This window comes from Marmota marmota, unplaced genomic scaffold, assembly GCF_001458135.2.
Source record: "Marmota marmota marmota unplaced genomic scaffold, marMar, whole genome shotgun sequence".
Taxonomy (NCBI): domain Eukaryota; kingdom Metazoa; phylum Chordata; class Mammalia; order Rodentia; family Sciuridae; genus Marmota; species Marmota marmota.
The window spans coordinates 811,038-825,570 of NW_025999990.1; the positions used below are offsets into that span (position 1 = coordinate 811,038).

Sequence of the window (14,533 nt, forward strand, 5' to 3'; positions counted from 1 at the left end):
TCAAGGATGTGATAAGCACCTTGCATTCTGAAGGGAATTCCCCTGAATGTGCTGGGGAATGCTGTAGAATGCAGATTTTGATATGGCAGTTCCGGGTGAGTTCTGTTTTTTTTTTTTTTTCTCTCCCTCTACCAAGCTCCTGCTGATGCTGTGAGTCCAGGCATCATGCTTTGAAAAGTGAGCCTAGAGCACAGGATTTCACACTGAAGACAGCTGAAAACCCACCAACCACCTTCATCACAATGGACCTGAGAAATCCACAGTTGTGATATATTTGAATCTAGGGAACTGAAAACAATCGGCAGATCAAGTCAAGGGTGTTAATGTTGGAAGGCAAGAAACAAGGAGTAATATATTATTATTGCTGTAAATTAAGTGGGGTCACTAAGTTTTGCATGGTCAAGATATGTTTTCCTTTCAAGTGTAGTTCTTACAGTGTCTTGCATTTTAACGTTTTGTTTGAGGGAAGGATGACTGCAGAAATGTGAGCACTGATGGATGGCCTCTGAGTTGTCCTTGGAAGGGAGAAAAAGAAGGTGTTCTTCGGCTCTGCTCTGACTTGGTGATGGTCTCTACAGAGGATAAGGCAGGTTTTCTGGATGTTGACTTGAGGAATATATTGGAAGATGCCTTTGATGTACTGTGATGGCTCAAGTTTCTTGTTCTCTTTTGCTGGAATGAAAAGCAAAGAAATTGTTCCTAAGAGAGGAAGGAATACGGCTGATTATGTATCCATCACTCCCCACCTGGCACCCCACGAATGCAATGTGTTTTGATGGCCAGTATACTGGGGAATGGAGCTTAGTGAGGGTTCCCCACTCAGCCACCTCCTCTAACCAAGTGTTTGAATAGATTTATAAATTTCCCTGGCTATGGAGATGGGCGGCAGTGCTGCTGGTCTTTCAGGGTCATGGGATAGAGGGCTCTGAGCCCACTGTTCACCTCCTCTCAAGGATTCCTGGGGAAGAATGAAAAGATAGATGATATTTCTTTTTCCACCTATTCCCCTGGGTCTCAGGAAAGTCTGCTGTGATGCCTCCTTGATTATCAGAATCCAACAGAATATTTTAATGGGAATCCGACTTTACCTGAGGTACTGGCCAGAATCAATCTTTTTTTCCATTTTCAAAAATCAATACTGTATTTCCTATAATTCAATCTCCTTGTCTCCCTTCCAAATCCCTGTTGCTGATGAAAAAAAAAAATCATTACAGCCTTTGTCAGACATTTAACTATCTATTATCCAGACCATCTGCTACAGATTTTTTAGAGTTTTATTTTAGGATTTTAATGAAGTTTTTTATTTGTTCATTTAATATCTTTTACACTAACCATTACTTCAAAGACTCAGCTCAGATTTCTTCTAACCATCTGGAAGAGCATTGGATCAATCTCATGTACATTGTTGATTTTGGAATGGGATCAGAATTTTTTTTAAAGATTTATACAATTTTCCCTCATTGATCATGTTCCAGAATGTCCTAGCCCATTGCTTAAATTTTATTCACAATATGGTATTCCCCAGCTACAGGAATCTAGTGACTTTTATTGATCTTGATATTTTTGGATAGTTATGTTTGAAAGATATTGGGATGATAGGGTGGGGGCAGAAAGATTAATCCTGATAGATATAATAGTAATTATATACTACTACTACTACGCTCTTTTCTAATCAATTAATTTTTAGGAATTTCTGATTTTGAATTTGGGTAAGTACGTTGCTTCTCCACTTTCTCCTAGAAAAAACTAAGTCCCTCAGGCATAAATATCTTGTATTTTTATCTGTGTATTTAGTACTTGACCATAATTACTCAATAAATACCAGATCAATGAATTAATGAATGATTGTCTGATTGGCATATATTAGGGTCCAGCAATAGAAGCCCTTTTGAATTCTGCAAAGATGTGATTGGGAGGCATAGGGTAATTTTTTTCCTTCATGAAAGAAAGCCAGTTTCCCTAAAATTAATATTTTTGATTATTTCCTGGTTTGTTCCTCCCCATTTATTTACAAGCATAGCTACTCCATTTCTGTGTGGAGAGGTTCTGTATGGAATCCCAGTCTTGATTTATCATTTCTGTATCTGGTGAAACATCTCACCCTGAAGGCAGAGGAAACTGCAAAAGGAGACAGTGCCACAGAAAGGACGTGGACTTTGGAGTTGGGTGGAAGTGGGTTTGAGTGCTGGCCTTACTTCCCAGGGAGGGGACCTTGAACATCCTACTAGTGCCAACTCTGTAAAATGAGGATGATAGTGAGGAACAGATGGGATAATACATTGGATTATAGTCAGGCCTCCAAAGCCTTGCCTGGCCCCGTCTTCATTCATCTCACCACTCTCTCCTTGCTCTCTAAGTTTTACCTACTCTTCCTTTTTTCAGTTTTTCTGGAGCTCTGAGCTCCTGTGAGTTGCCTATAGGGCCTTTGCACATTTCCCTGTTTCATCCCCAGTCTTTGGGTAATTCTTATTCATGCTTTTAAGCTCAGCTAGAGCATCACTTCCTCAAGAGAATCTGACCTCCTCCAATGAAGTGACATTCCCCAGAAGGTGCACCTTGAACTTCATGAGTCTGCCCATAATTCATGTCCATAATAATTGTGTAATTGGTCATTCAATTCTTCCTACCCTTTCCATCCACAAGTATGGAAGCTCTGTGAGGGCAGAGACCATGCCTGTCTTCCTCATCTTTGTGTCTGTAATATTTTGCAAACTGTCTGGCACAAAGCAGGAGCTTAATAACAGATGTTGGATGAATGCAAGTAATTAATAAAATTCATACACACTTAGGTACCCAGTAGTGTTTATGTCCATCCCAACCTCTGAACTGCTATGTTTTTTTTGTTTTTTTGAAGTTTTACATGGTGGGTGGGAAGTAAGAAAAATGAAAAGGGGTCATGGCTTTTTATTTTAAATATTTATATTTTAATTGTAATTGAACACAAAACCTTTGTTTTATTTGTTTATTTTTATGTGGTGCTGAGGATTGAACCCAGGGCCTCACACGTGCTAGGTGAATATTTTACCGCTGAGCCACAACTCCAGCCCTGGAGTCATGGTTTGAATGGGTGTCTCCTGACCTCCTTCAGCTGTCTCAAAATTCCTTCCTTGGTCATTTGAATCTCTAAGTCCATGACTCTGAAACCTCACCCTGCACTGGAGTTACCAGAGTTACTTTGAAATCTGCAGATAAAACTGTAATCATTGTAGGCTGAGTCCTGTTCATTGGCATCTTTAAAATGCTTCCCAGGTGATTCTAACATGTAGCCAAGATTGAAAACCACTGCTTTGAGTGAGTAATTATTTTGAAAATACTTGTTAAAATTTATGAATATCTTTGACTATGAAAGTCATTGTGGTCTTTTGGAGCAGGTGAAGCACCTTAGCATCTACCAGTACTTTTGTGCGGATTGAACAGAGTGTCCATCAGAGAAAAGAAGGGAAGAGGGAATAATTGTAAGTGTGATAAATGCCCTGAATGTGCACAAGCCTCGGTGGGTGGGGGGGTATGATCAGCTGGAGTCCTACAGAGGCAAACCTCTTCTTCCCAGCCTTGCTCAGGGAAGTCTTTGTCTAAATATACTGGAGTTCTTCTTATTTCCATGCAGTTATGAATATCACAGGGCTAGTCCTGGACGTACCTCTTCCTCAATGAAAAGTGCTGGAATGGGTTTCTAGTGTGGGAATAGCTTCAAGGACACTGCCTCTGGAAGGTGCTATAGAGGGGAGTGGTTTGAATATGTTATGGCAGAGGATTTGAAAACCAGTTGGCAGAGATTAGACTCTACAAAGAATGAATTTGTAGAGTCCAAAATGGAAAATGGAAAAAAATAGAATAATAATTCAGGTCATCATAACTCTCTGGTGCTACAGAAATGCTAAGTCTTAGTATATGTTAAAGCAGGGGTTGGTGAACTGGGGCTTATAGGCCAAATCCTGCCCACTACCTGTTTTTTTATAACTTGTGAGCTAAGAATGGTTTTATATTTTCAAGTGCCTGAAAAAATAATCAAAAGAAGAATAAAAATCACATGAAATTCAAATTTCAGTGTTCATAAATAAAACATTGTTGGCTCACCAATACGCCCGTTCGTGTATGCATTGCTATGAAGGCTGCTTTCATTCTATGAGGCCAGAGTTGAGTAGGGTCCAACAGACTATGCAGAAAATGTTTGCAGAAGAAATTTGCTAACTTCTAGGTTAAAGAATCAGATAAAGATCTGACCAAAGCGTTAACCACAGATGGAAAAGGGGGGGTGGGGAGAGACAGAGAAATGAGGAAAAATACCAGGCTTATAAGTATCAGATACTTTATCTACATTACCATACGGAACCTCTCAGCAAGCCTGAGGTAGGGTCAGGGTCCTGGCAAAGCACAGACTCACATTCAAATTAAGTTAGTTGAAACAGATAAATAAGTGGACTCTTTATATATGAGAGCAGTTGTAGGGATCCATAAAAAATAGTGCAATGTCCTTGAGTTAATAACAAAGAAGCTGACCAACTCTAAGCATGGAGGGTTGAGGAAAAAGTAGAGTTTCCAGAATAAAAAAGGAAAGAGTTATGGATACGGGGTCACCCTGAGAGCCACAGTGACCTTCAGTTGAGGGATCTAGATGAGCAGATAGGATCCATGGGAAGCTAGCCATAGTCATAAATACCCTACCTTTGCCCTGCCCTTCCTCCAGTCTCCTGCTGGGAAGGAGCCTGCTGGACTCAACCAGAAGTGACTGTTGGAAACACATGTAAGCCTGCTGAGGCATTCTCCTTCGGTCAGTCTCCTGGGGAACAAAGAAGACTGGAGAAGGGCATAAGGGAAAGGCAGCGGAGCACAACAGACACTAGTATGGCAATTTGTAAATCAATGGATGTGTAACTGATGTGATTCTGCAATCTGTGTATGGGGTGAAGGTGGGAGTTCATAACCCACTTGAATCAAAGTGTCGAATATGATATGTCAAGAAATTTGTAATGTTTTGAACAACCCACAATAAAAAATTAAAAAAAAAAAAAAAGAAGGGCATAAGGGAACAATCTCCTGCACATGTGTGTGCCCCTGTCACCTTTACCCTGCACTTGCTCACCGTTTTAGGAGTGATCAAATTAGCTTTGTTCAAGCTGGACAGTGGCCCTCAGGAAATGTAGAGCTGGGATTCAAGCCTAAACCAACTGATTGCAGGACTCATTGTCTTACCTGTGATGTCGTCCTATTAGAGATGAAAGAGATCTTGAGGAGTTCAATTTTATTCCCTCCAAGCTCAGGGAGGCTTCTGTAGCACACTTTTTGGGTGGTCCTTTGGCCACCACTGATGTATCTGTCTATGTGGGGATAACTAACTGCAGTCATGCATTCATTTTGCTCTCCATTGGGAATTCACTTTTGTGACCAGAAAGTTCTTCCTTAGATTGGGATGTACCATTTACTCACTTAAAAAATTATATATGAAATTCTGAGTTTTCTTTCTACTGTCTTAGATTTTCCACTTTAGAGTATGTAGAGAAATTCCTCCCTTTTCTATTTTTATTTTTTTCCTTCTTCTTGACCTCCTTATTGTTCTTTTCTATATTCAGTTGTATGATTTGTGTGTGTGTGTGTGTGTGTATTCCCTGCTTTACCCAGATGGCCATCTCCCATAGTCTCCTTCATCTTTAATCAATCTTTAATCAGAAGAGTTAAAAGTGCCACTTGGACTATAGATTTTCTTCTTTTCTAAAGGTTGAGTTCTTCAAAAGCATGGGGGGTATATTACTAAGCCTGTCAATGGTTGTCCAGTCTTGTGTGACTCAGCGGAAGTGGGTGGTGGTCAGTGAGAGTGGTCCCTCCAGGAAGTAGGCTCAAGTTGTGACTGGCCAAAGCAGGCCCACACATATGCTTTTTTGCATGCCATAGTGGGAAGCCTGCTGGTACACTTCTTTACTGAGGGCAGTAACAGGATACCTCAGAACTGCTGGTACCTGGAAGCCCTTCTTATTGTTTCAAGGAACATAGGATGTGGTCTCTTTTTTAGAATAAAAACATGATGAAATGAACTCTGGTGATGGTGTCAATGATAATGATAGTAACATTTGAATTATTAATCCTTAAGATACTTGCAATAGTTCTTACAAATTACTGTTTGTTTCCAATGAACCCTTTTTGTGTTTTTATATTTATAAGTGATTTTTATGAATATCTTACAGAAGTAAAATCAGAATTGTGAGAAACAAACTTATTAGGAACTTTAGCAATTTGAACTTGGAAAACTCCATTTTTTATTCCATATTTTCTTAGTTTAGAAGGTATAATGTCTAAAATGTACTTTGAATGCCATTAACTGGTCATCAGCTGTCATGCACGCACGCGCGCACACACACACACACACATACACACACACAAAAAAACAAACAAAAAACCCACTTATTCTTGTAATACTGATTCCAAATTTCAAATACATTTCTATAAGGTTTGTCTAGTCATTAGTTCTGATTTTATCTTCTTGCAGTTACATCATCAGAGTTTAATACTTTTGAAGACTTTGATGGCTCATAGTTTGAGCTTCTTTGTTTCATAATTACAAAACATTTTCATGTTTAGATTTATAAATATCATTAGAATCATCAATTTAACTGATTTTTTAAAAATTTTTATTGTTGGTTGTTAACTGATTTTTAAATCCCATATTATCTATTTTTTTACATTCACCTCTTTTTCCTATGCATGCCTTGTCCAATTAAGATTCATATCAAGCAAATTTTGTTACACAATAATCATATGAGACAAAACAATGTTGTTACATGTTGATTTAGCAAAACAGAATGATCTAGGTTCTGATCACAAAAGATTACATGATGAAGTTCTTCTTGTGAGTGACTAATTTATTGAGAATACCATACTTTATTTTTTGTTTTTACCAATATATTGACAAGTCATTGAGTCCAAACTTTGAGAAAATTTGTATGGTATATCATCATCTGAAAAGCTCATAGCCTGATTTTGCTTATTTTGAAATCTCTTTATGCTAGTATTATAATTTGTCCAATAATTGTGAAACATCTATACATTTCCTTTTATTTGTCATTGTCATTGTGGATATAAAATAAAAATCATGAGTTCTCAACTATGTCCACTGAAAAGTGAAAAAGAGTTACAAAGATGTTGTCTTCAGTCTTCTCTCAAACCTTCCAGAACAATGCTATAATGTGGGCAGGATAACAAGAGACTGAAGGGTGATGTAACAGTGATGATTTATTTCATTAGTGCATAAACATTTTAGAAAATTCCATCATTTTTCCATTTCATATTATCTTAGTGTCTTTAAGTATAGCAGGAAATAATTGGTGAGTAACCACAAATTCATTCCCAAGATGACAAATAGCAAATTGTTTCATGATATAGGAAAAATAAAATCACTAAGATCTCATCATATATCTTAGATATATAAAATTGCAAGAGAGAATGAGTTTTGTCTTATTCTATTTTTTAAAAAGTTAAGTTTCTTTTTGTCCTTTGGTAAACTTCTAAGGAAGAGTAAAATCAACAAAATATCAATCTCTACAAATAGAACTCAAAAATGAAATTCAAAAGATAAAACAAGATCTTGTGTTCCCTGATGTTATACCTAAGGTTACTATGTGTTAGGAACAATGCTAAGACATTTATAAATATGACCAAAACCAGATAAAGTATTTTAAAAAATGATAGAGGGCTGGGGGGTTGTGGCTCAGTGGTAGAGTGCTTGCCTAACATGTGTGAGGCACTGGGCTTGATTCTTGGCACCATAATTAATAAATGAATGAACAAATACTTATCCATCAAAACCATACACACACACACACACACACACATACACATACACAAATACACACACACATAAATGATAGAGTTTCAGTTTGGGAATAGGAGAAATTTCTAGGGATGTTTGCCCATCTCTAGAAAGAAGGTGCTTATGCCACAGAAGCTATACCTTAAAAATGACTTTCACAGTCAATTTTGTTATATGCATTATCACAGAAAGAAAAAATAGTCATGTTGATTAAATATCTATTTTGTGTCAAATACCTGATTTCATTAGTTCAGTCATTGTCACCAGCATCGTAGGAGTTAAAACTTACCTTGAATAAATGCTTACAGAGACTGAGTTGGCCCCAATCACAGCTGGTCGGTGGCAGAACACGGGTGGAATTTCATCATAAAGACCCCAGAGCCTGCACATTACCATGGGTCTTGATACTGTGCTGTGAGATGGCATAGGTCAAAGAAATGGCTACAAAGGTTTTAAACTCTTGTTTGTGCAGTCCACTCTAATTCCTTTTCCCAAATTTTCGGTGTGGTCTGAGATTCCTAAGATACCTCTTAGAATCCCTTCTGTTTTATTTAAAAAAAAATATTTCAAGGAAGACTACACACATTTTTGGCCAAGGTAGCTGTTGATACCCTCAGAAGAAAAGACAAGCATGCCCATGTCACAAGGTCAAGGGAAACAGTCCTGCAGCCCCAACCCAGTCATGATGTGCCCCAGCTGAACTTAGTGTGGCCTCCTGCTCCAGACTCTGCTTTTAAATGGTTGTGACATCTTCCACTGCTCCTAGTTGCACTCCACTGTTGGGTGGTAGTAATTCTCATGAATTTGCACTGGTTCTAAGGTGTTGAGCCCGATTTGATTTTATTATGTTTATGAGGAAACTGATAGTGATTAGCTGGTTTTTAGTGGGATTGTTTTCTGCAAGTTAGAAAAAGAATTCTAAGTATGTATATGATCTTTACAAATGAAACACATAAAGAAGCACTATTAATTTATTGTAATAAAAATTACATTGATGTGAATAAACTGAGTATGAGTAGACAGAAAGATAATGTCCATCATTTGAGTGGACAATAAAATATTATTATTCACAATTCTAAGATCATTTGTTTAAGTGTAGTGATGTAGTTGGGATGAAGAGTAGAGGTGTGTCTCAGAGCTGAAGTTCCTGTGTGGGTCAGCTGAAGGCAGATTCTACTGGAGATATTGGGTGAGTGGTCATTGTAAGTAATTAGGAGAAAGAGTATCTATAGCACTCAGAAGGCCCAGCTTAGGCTGAAGGGTGACAGAAAGCACCCAAATTACTTATTCAATGTGTTTCTTAAGGTGTCCTGGGCCTGCCTGGATTACAGTGCAGATTCTCGTGTTCCACCCTCAACACACTGAGTCAGAATTCCCTGGGTAACTCTCTTTCACAGAAAAGCCTGAAAATTGCCAGTCTTCCAGCTTCTCTTCCAGTGGAAGGATGAAGTGGAAGACAGTAGAAGAAACCAGACCAAGATTAAATGCCAGGATTGATGGAATTGTTAGGGAGTGTGTTGCAGGCTCTGATGGAAGATCCAGGAAACAGGGATGCAAGAAGAGCAGTCAAATGGAGAGAAGGCTTTGGAGACTCAGTTTACTAGTTTGGTTAGAAATATGAAAAATGGAAGCAAAAGGGAGGCAGAGGGCAGGAACTTGAGAGCCTGAGGCAAGAAAGGCTCTGGGTAGGGACAGTGGTCCCCACCATTCAGGGTGGCAACAAAGTACTGCCATACAGGACCCACAATATGTACTGTAACAGAAACAAGCCTTCCTCCACCTGTCCTTGGCTGGAAGGTCACTGTTTTAATCAACTTTTCACTGCTGTGACCAAAAGACACGACGAGAAAAATTTTAGAGGGGCTCATGGTTTCAGAGGCCTCAGTCCATAGGAAGCTGATTCCTTTACTCTGGGCCTGAGGTGAGGCAGAACCTCATGGTAGGAGGGTGAGGAGAAGAAAAGAAGCTCAGAACATAGCAATCAGGAAGGAGGGGTGAGGGAGAGATTGATCTCCACTCACCAAAGAGAAAATATAAACTCCAAAGGCATGCCCCCCTAACTATCTTCAGTTACCACCCAGTCAATTCCTATCTGTGGATTAATCCATTGATTGGGTTACGATTCTCATCGTCTAATCATTTAACCTCTGAACCTTCTTGCCTTGTCTCATACATGAACTTTTGGGGAACACCTCATATCTAAGCCATAATAGTTGAACTCACAAATCTTATTGTGGCTTTCCAAATAGTTACAGCAATGGGAGGTCCTGTCAAAAACCCAGCACCCAAGTTTCGGGAGTGGGCACCACTGCAATGTAACAGACTTTCTCAGGGTGCTCAGCAAACAGATTTGCTTCATGGGATTGATGGAAGTGAAACCCACCCAGCTGACTTCCTAACCGATGGTGTGTCAGTGTAAGCAAAGCAAATGGGACAAGTTGAGAAGAGAATCAAGCAGTTGGGAAGTTTGGAATTTATCCTGACTGAGGGCAACAGGGAACCATGGAAGGGTTTTAAGATATAGGGCAATATTAGATTTGTGTTAAGTCTAAAAGGTACTATAGCCTGGCTGATTAGTTTGATCATATTAACAATAATTAGAAGTAGAGCAAGTTTTTACTTTCTCATTTGTGGCTAAAACAAAAAGCAGACATTTTGAGACATCTCATGGTCCTTAGCCTCCTGAGTCACATGACTAGGGTTAGCTCCAGAATCCTTATTCCACACTGTTCATCTTTTCTGATCTTTGTAAGGGAAACCGAGGATTTTTCCCTACTCTAACTCAAGCAGGAAATGGCCTTGGGGTGAATTCACCTTTTGGAGTTTTCCTGTATATTCTTATTCTTCTAAATTCCAGAAGTGATGAGTACAAAAGAGATGAAAATGTCAATGACATAAGAAACGCCAGTGAATTAGCTCACTTTTGCAAAAAGAAACACATGAAAAATAATTGAAAATGAGTAAAACTGGTTATCTATGGGAGTCAGTGGGAAGAGATCACTTTTCTGAGTATAATTTTTTATTTAGTTTTGAGTTTTAAAATGTGTTAATGGTTCACATTTCCAAAAAATAAAATTAAGAGGGACAGAAAAATATGAAGAGTGAATTTAAGTGAACAATAACAACAAAAATAGAAAAAAACCCCAAGAACTTAACTTTTTATCAAATGGATAAAAATCACATTAGAAAAATTACTGAAATCACTTTTGAACAAAGTATTAAGCATATACCCCCAATGTGATATTTTTAAGAATAAAAGTTAAACTGTAAAGAATTCTTAAATCTTTTAATAAGTTGTTGATATTGTGTATTGCAGGACTGAATGCATGAGTAAGAATACCAGGGATTTTGGGAATGTGTGTTCTCGTTGTGGAAGAAGGAAATACCAGTGTGGATTGAGAAGTGATGATTCTTTCCTGAATTAGTTATATCTATGATGGCTTCAAAATGGTAATTAATTTCTAGACTTCTTGCTGATTTTTTCAGTTGGTATTCTGTAAATGAGAGCTTTCTCTGAGAAATTTTAAAATATCAGATTATATTCTCCCCCCTCTCATGTGTCAGAACCGTTTCTTTCATATGTCATTTTTTAAAGTATTTTTTATTTTTTATTTTATTGTAGTTGGACACATACCTTTATTTATTTATTTTTATGTGGTGCTGAGGATCGAACCCAGGGCCTCACATGTGTTAGGCCAGTGCTCTACCACTGAGCCACAACCCCAGCCCTCATATGTCATTTTAATGTTCAAATCATTCCAGTTTTCCCTTAAAGCTGGATCTGTGTCCTCTTGACGTGTTTTCACTATAATAAGAAATAAAGTTTTGAAAAGAGTGTTTATACTGAAATGAAGATAAATTTAATACTACAAAACAAAAGCAAATTAAAAAAGAAAACTAAAGTATTTGTCAACTAAATGCAATGTAGGATCTTTGATTAAACCACACACACACACACACACACACACACACACACACATACACATGCACACACACACATCAGCTACATGAGACTATATATAGACAAAAATTGGAGAATTTAAAAAATTATGTCACATTATACCAACATTAGATTTCTTGAGTATGATCATTGTACTATGGAAATGAGGAGAATCTTTTTGTTCTTTTGAGAATAAACTAGTTTAGTATGTAGGAATATATAAGTGTCATGAAAGATGCAAGCTAAAACAACTAATTCTCAAATGATTAAAAATGTGTACATGAGAATATAGAGAAATAGAGCAATTTCTGGACAATATGAACGATTCGTGCATCTAGGGGAGCAGATTATATGTGTTGCACAGTTCTTAGGATTTTTCTCTAAGTTAGAAGTTTTTCAAAATAAGAAGTTGGGGAGAGGAGAAACATCTGGGCTGAATGAGAAACAGAGGAAAGCAGGGCTGGGGCTAAGCTACAAACTTTTAACATCTGCAGGATGTGCTAGAAGATCCCAGAGGGAAGTACCACATAGGAGGTGGCTAGAAGCAAAAAAACAGACTGTCTGAGGTACAGCTCACTCACCGTGCTTTAGGGCCTGCAAGTCCTGGAACCACTATTTGTTTTAAACACATATGTGACATCATTTTATTTCATACTCATACTTTACATACACAAGGTCAGTTTCCAGGCCCATCAAAAAGTTCAATCACTCAATGAGAGGCACATTTATTGGCTCATCTCGTGTGTTAGCTTTCCTTTGCTGTGACCAAAGCACCTGACAAGAACAACTTAGCAGAGGAAAAGTTTATTTTGGCTCATGGTTTTAGAGGTTCAGTCAAGGGTTAGGTGACTCCATTGCTCCAGGCCCAAAATGAGGCAGAACGTCATGGTGGAAGGGTGAGGTGAGGAAACTTGCTCAGCTCATGGCAACCAGGAATCATAGGAGAGGGAGGAAGATGCCAGGAATAAAATATAAACCCCAAAGTCACGTGCCCAGTGACCTATTTCCTCCAGCCACACCCTACCTGTCTACAGTTACCACCCAGTTAGTCCATTCAAATTATCAATTCATCAAATGAATTAATCCATTGATTAGGTAACATTTCCCATAATCATTTCACCTTCTGCATTAACTCAAGAGCTTTTGGGGGACAGCTTGTATACAAACAGTAATACCTGGCAAGATGGGTTTAATCCAAAGCTCTTCACAAGTGATTTCAATGCTTCCTTGTTAATTGTACAGTGGATCACAGTTCAATGATTGTGGGAGAATGTCTCTAATGTATTCAGGGACAGCAGTGGGGCCTATTTTCTGTTGAGTATGACTTTGTTGTTTTTATCTGATGCTTACCATCCAGTTTCACACAGGAACAGGTTTGCCTCACCACCTGCCCTGCTGCCCCCTCCCTCCCCCAGCCCAGATGCAGATTTGTATTCCTGGCATCCTGCTATTATTTGATGAGCTTTAGGAGGCTCCAGTTCTTGTTTTGTCCTCAGGAGTAAAGCAGCAACTGCTTTAAACTGATAAAGACAGGATTTTGCTGCCCTATAGACAGTCATTTAAACTCTGTGATATGTGGCCACTGCCTTGAAATTCAAGCAATGGAAATGACATCATTATCAGCTGACTCTTTATGATGAAAAATGACCCACATTAGGAAACAATCTGAACCGAAGGAAACTTCGGGTGATCAATCATCACAATTATAATGTGCTGGTCTTTTATGTAAATCCAACCCACTGTGAAATCTGGTTTGGGTCGGGGAGTCGGTAGAGGAGAAATCCAGTGGAAAAAGAACATTAGTACAATGTAATTAAGCAAAAGGGAAAGCTTCAGATAATATATGTTTCTCAGGGGACCATCGCATGCCACAGGGGCTCTGACAGATCTAAGCTCAAAGTGTTGCATCATCATCATCATTAAAAGCATTTGTTAAATGCCCAAAGCTACACAGAAATGGGCTGGGCTTCCAGCCACGTGAAGTTAGTTGTAGCAGGCCAAGGCCCTCCCTCTGGGAATTTGAGCCCTCCTGGGCTGCCTGTTTGATAGGGAGGGGAAGGGGCGTCCCTTCCCTGCCGGGAAGCAGTCACAATCACCAAAGGACAGAGGACAATGCTACAGTTCCACAGTGCCCGCCTTTTCTCACTCTACTTGGTCCCTTCTGGTCATTTGTGCTTTTCAAAGGTATATGGCCAGCCACAGGCACATGGTGGCCTGAGTAGGAGAGAGAAAAAAGTGGGACTGTCATAATCCATGTCATAATCCATGTGCAAGAAGGTTGATTATTTTTGGAGAGTAAAGGAGGTGGAGACTTTGGTGATGAATTTTGCCATCTAAAGATACACATGATTGCACGTGACCATCTCCACCTGACCACATGTGGACCTTAGTTTGTGTTTTGTCTATTCTCCTTTCCTCAGACTTAGAACAAGGGATTGCATGTGTGAATGTGTGTGAGGAGGTGCAATGGAGATGAGGAAGGACAAGAAGATAATTGGTGTGGCTGTGTTAGAATGGCAGAGGAGAGATTTATCAAGGCACCTTCAGGTTGCATATCCTTTTCCAGGCATTACCAGGCTGCAGGCTCAGCTCAAGGGCAAGATGGCCCTGGACTAGCATGTGCTCTTAAGTGTGATCTTATCTTGGCCTCCATCTGGTGATATTGGGTCCTCTTCAGTCTTCTGGAAAAAGTTTTCTCAAATCTGTCTGTAAAACTTCTCTTAAATGCACTTATCCTAAAATCAACTCAGGTTATGTGAACCTGGCCTATTTCCACCCCTAATGTCCAGTAC

General features: G+C 39.0%; 1 long non-coding RNA gene across 1 annotated transcript in view; it reads left to right on the top strand.

Annotated features, from left to right (window-relative positions):
* LOC125617697 overlaps positions 1 to 12,698 on the top strand; it is a 33,938-nt gene extending 21,240 nt beyond the window's left edge. Inside the window, exon 4 of the long non-coding RNA XR_007348770.1 lies at positions 11,118 to 12,698. This is a non-coding gene — a long non-coding RNA (uncharacterized LOC125617697). The remainder of the gene's footprint in view (positions 1 to 11,117) is intronic.
* The last annotated feature ends 1,835 nt before the right edge of the window (positions 12,699 to 14,533 follow it).